The 4,752-nt window shown below is 57.2% G+C and overlaps 1 long non-coding RNA gene across 1 annotated transcript; it reads left to right on the top strand.

Annotated features, from left to right (window-relative positions):
- The first annotated feature begins 369 nt into the window (after positions 1-369).
- On the top strand, positions 370-4,529 carry LOC131402199 (uncharacterized). The gene is made up of 3 exons (XR_009218365.1): positions 370-463; positions 2,409-2,478; positions 4,486-4,529. It is a non-coding gene; the product is annotated as an uncharacterized LOC131402199 (long non-coding RNA).
- Positions 4,530-4,752: the final 223 nt, after the last annotated feature.

Genomic DNA, 4,752 nt, shown 5'->3' with positions numbered 1-4,752 from the left:
TCAAGGCAGTGGGGTCTTTCCTGTCTTTGACAGGCACAGGGGAAGTCAGCTACGTGAGTGACACTGTTTCTTTCTCCTGCTGCAGTACCATCTCAAGAGCTCCCCCCAAGCTCCAGAGCCAGGGCAAGGGCCAGCTCCACGGCTAGATCCAGCTCCAGCTCTAGTTCCACCACCTGTGCCAGAGCTGGAGCCAATGTCACCTCCATCAGTCCCTCCAGGGCCAGAGCCAAGACCAACATCAGCTCCAGCCCCAGTGCCAGCTCCTGAGCAGGAGTCAGATGGACCATTGGCTCCAGGGAGAATCCTCCTTCCACCTGGAGAGATAACAGCAGAGCCAGATCCAGCCCCAGAACCCACCTGCCCCTGGGACGTGACCACAAAGAACCTTCTGAGGGAGGAGAAGCCTGACTTCTTGGAGTTCCCTCCCTGGCTGGTGGCAGATCAGTTGACACTGATGGATGTGGTGAGCAGTGGGGCTCTCAGGGCAGGTGGGGCCGGCCTTCCCTGTGCCATGAGCTGCCCCACACCTGCCATTTCCTGATCCAGAATCCTGTGATCTCGGTCCAGCTTCCTTGCTTACCCTCATGTAACCTGAGCAGCCTTCTTAACTCCCAAGCCTTTGCTGTCCTCATGTGGACAGTAGAGATGGACACTGAGAGCAGCTGCCATGCAGAGTGGCTGTACAGATGGATGAGGTGGAGCAGAGAGGAAGTTGGGCATAGTCTGTGCTTTGGCGAGGGATGGGAGCACACTGAAGTGCTGTCTGGTCCTTGGTTAGTTCACTCATTTGCCCAGGAGGCCTCAACAGGCTCAGCACCTATTATGCACCTCAGGTGTACATGACTACATGGCAGACAAACAAAGCCCGTGGTTGTTGCTCCCTTGGGGGAATGTGCATCTGAAAGAGGAGTCAGACCCCAGGATGATCAGAATGGTTGGAAGATGCCCCTAGAGATGGTCAAGCAGGAGCCGAGTTCTGGTACTTGGACGAAGTGAGACTGGACGGTGAGCAAATGTCATTTCCCTGGGTCACAGTATCGGGTCCTGGGTCATCCTGTGCTGGGTACCCTCAGGGGACACAGGCAACACCCAGGGACTCCCACAAGTCTCAGGCCGCATTCTCAGCATCCTGAGCTCCAGCTCTCATCACAGACCCGGCCTGGGACTGGGGGCTGCGGACGCTGATCTGGGCTGTGGCAGGGCTGGGTGACACTCCCTGTCCTCCCCAGGAGCTCTTCAAGAAAGTGATGCCCCACGACTTCCTGGACTCCATCTGGTCCCAGTGGGAAAATAGGGCCAATGAGCACCTTGCACCCACTATCCATGCCACCGTGACCCACTTTAGCAGAGTGGTCAAATGTGTCATCACCACCTGCCTCGGGGACCCGAGCATGACGGCCCAGGACAGGGCCAGGGTGGTGGAGCTCTGGATCCAGGTGGCCAAGGTAAGATTTGGGAGTCCCTGGGAACCCCTCTCTGGAGTCGTGGTAACCGTTCCTTCTCCTTACTCAGTTCTCAGGATTGAAATCTGTGGTCTGAGCCTTCACACAATCCTTAGGCCCCTCCTGCCAGGGCCTCGATGACCTGACTCCTGGTCCCAGTGGTAGGAAGCTCACCCCATCCTGGGCTCTTTCCTTGGCTTGAGCTAAAATCCTCCTCCCTGGGAGTGTTCCTCCTCAGGGTCCAGCTGTGCTCTTCCCGGGTTTCTTGAGCCTCTGTCTCATCCAGGACAGGAGACGTCCATGAGGGGACAGAAGCCAGAGGAAGCAGGGCTCCAGCTCCCCCTCACAACACATTCTCTTCCCTTCCCCAGAAATACCAAGGCCTGAGGAACCTGTCTTCACTCCATGCCATCCTCTGGGCAATGCTGAGCCCCTCCATTCAGCGTTTAAAAAAGACATGGAGACGGGTGTCCAGGTGGATAGACCTCTCTCCATGAGAGCACCACCTGGGTGGACCAGACACCCCCCACAGTGCTGCCATTGCCCTTCAGTAAGCTGGGATCTCCTGGGAGACAATGAACCCTGGGGACAGGGTCTGACCTGGTTGGGAGGCATGGAGTCCTTCTGGAAACTTAGGCCAGTGGTTCTGCTTCAGGAAACAGTTTCCCGAAGTGCCAGACCCTGGCTTGAACCAAATTGAAGATTTTCAAGTGTTTGCTTTGCAGCAACAGAACTCTCTGTCCACCTGAAATCAAGACTCTTTAAAACAGGTTTGTTCATTAGATAAGAGAATGAAGGCCCCAGGTGATAACAGGAAAGCCCCCTCCCCAGTCCCAGAGACCTCTGGGCTCAGAGGACACATTGAAAACGCTCATCCAGGCTGTCTGGATAATTCTGCGTTTTCAAACAAAAGGGATTTACCTTTAAACCACCCCACAGTGTTTCATTCCTTTTTTCCCTCCTCAGGAGGAACTGCAAAAAATTTAAAACCTTGTGCAGAATGGACCAGCGGGAGAGGAGGAAACTGCTCACGGAGGTGAGTGGAGGCTCGAGATCTGGAAGGAGGGAAGGTGAGGGGGGAGGAGGGACCAGGCAGGGTGTTCTTTGGTAAGTTTTTCACTTAAGGTTCCCTGAGAAATAACGGTGTGTCTTGTCAAGATTGACAGGAAGTGGGGGATGTGAGCTGCAGGGGCAGGTGGGGCCTGTTGGGGGTAGGAGACATTTGTCATGGCGTAGAGTGGTGTTGGTTGGACTGTTCCAGGAGGTGAGGAGCTGGCAGAATGAGCAGGTCTCTGGCTTCCATGCGGGCCCATCAGCTGGCCCTCATCTTCCTCCAGGCTGGCAGGTGGATGGAGTGGGTGGGGTTTCTTTCTTCCTAAAGCAGCCCAGGCTGTCCTCAGGAAGCCAGGTCCCTGCTGCTCCTTCGGTCTTCACTGCACCTCGCAGGGAAGAGCACCCTGCCTGCCCCAGGGACGGGCACTGTGTGGTCACACAGGCCAGGTGGACACACGGGCTGCCCAGCCTTGGAACGTATGGTGGATCTGGGACAGAACTGTGTGCTCTCTGGGACTCTGCACTCTATCCCGATAGTGGTCATTACTGACGACCCAGTGAGAGTCTACTCTGGTGCCTTGTTGACAAGGATACGCCCCAGATGGCAATGAGAATTATCGGGGAACCTACAGATTCTGAATGGACCTTCCTGGCAGGACATTAGAAGTTTCCAAATAAAAAAGGATGCAAACGTCACCATTACACAGCGCCCTGGTCACCCCCTACACTGTCACTCAGATGTGGCTGAGAGGGGTCCCCTTCCTGAGTGAATGAAGGAGGAGTTCTGTGCAGGGACAATCCTGAGGGGATCCTAGGGAGCTGAGGCATTTGGCATGGCCTCAGGTCCAACCTGCAGTCAGAAAATCCCAGGGGCTGGGACAGGCAGAAGCCACTTGGATATGCCCCCTGAGACACCTTTTGCCTCCCCATACATGCCTCAGCCTGACTAAGCGCCTAGACACACCCCGAGAGTCCAGAGGACAGGACCTTGGTCAGAGGTGGGTCTGGAGGAGGAGTGAAGGCCGGGGGACAGGGCCTCTGGCTCGGAGGGGGAGCAGTCTCTCCTCTGTGGGCCCCTGAGCAAGTCACTGCCCCTCTGTGGGCCTCGGTCTCCTCATCTGGGAAATGGAGGGAGATGATCTGTGATGCAGGCCTCACAGGGGTGATGAGGTACAAGGGGGAGAGGAATGTGCAGGAGCTTTGTGCTCCTCCTCGAGGGGCGAGGGGAGAGTACTGGTGACAGTCAGATGACACTCAGTCCTCAGGGGACCCTGAGAGGCATGGGGAGTCCTCCTCACATTTTCCTGATGAGGAGAGAGTCTTAGGGGTCTGGGAAGGCCTGAGGGCACAGAAGAGGGAGTGTTGGAGCTGGGATTGACTAGAACCAGAGCACTCTGGAATGGGAGCAGCCATAGACACCAGATGTCCAGGGTCCAAGATCAGAAGCCTGGGAGACACGGGGAAGGGAGCATGGCCTCCAGAGCCTGTCCTTGACCCTGCAGGATGTGACCTCTGTGAGGGCCACCCTGGAGATGGGCCCCCAGGGAGCCCAGGAGAGGTAGCAGCAGGTGAGGGGGCCTGAGGGGGAGGGTCCAGGTGTCAGAGGAGGGGGTCTCCTCCCTCACGGCTGGAGGCCTCCCCAAGAGAGGGGTCCCTCCTCCTCCAGCCCAGCTCCTAGAGCCCCAGAGCTTGAAATACCTTCCCTGGAAGTGACCAGGAGGAGGCCTGGAATGGCTGGGCCAAGGATGGATTTGGGGGGGAGTGGCAGGGACCGCACAACCTGGGATTTCCCAAAAGCCGCCCCTGGTAGCTGACGGGGAACGTTGGGTTGTCCTGGAGGGGGCAACTGTGGGGAGGTTGCTGAGGGGCCTAGGCTGCTCTCTGTGGGAGTCTGTGGTGGGCAGGAGGATGGAGTGAAGTGACTTGGGGGAGGGTTCATGGGGGCACCTGAGAGGTGGGACTCATCACCCCTCCCACCCTGATTTCACAGGGTGTCGTCCCCTTCCTGGGCATGTACCTCTATCACCTGAAGCTGCTGAACATTGAGATGGAGGATGATCTGGAAGTGAGTGAACCTGGAGTTGGGCCAGGGAGCAGGAACCTGAGGTTTGGGATGAGAAAGCCCTGCACTGGCCCCTGAGCTCTCAGTACCTGGCAAACCTCCTCTCATGAGAGAACCACGGCCACCCCTGGGAGCTGGGGAGTCAGGCTCATCTTAGCGATGCAGGAACGGAGGCTCCACGTAAGCCCCCCATGA

Source organism: Diceros bicornis (assembly GCF_020826845.1).
Source record: "Diceros bicornis minor isolate mBicDic1 chromosome 30 unlocalized genomic scaffold, mDicBic1.mat.cur SUPER_30_unloc_7, whole genome shotgun sequence".
Classification (NCBI taxonomy): Eukaryota; Metazoa; Chordata; class Mammalia; order Perissodactyla; family Rhinocerotidae; genus Diceros; species Diceros bicornis.
Note: the sequence above shows the minus strand (reverse complement) of the source record. Positions and strands in the feature narration are given on the sequence as shown.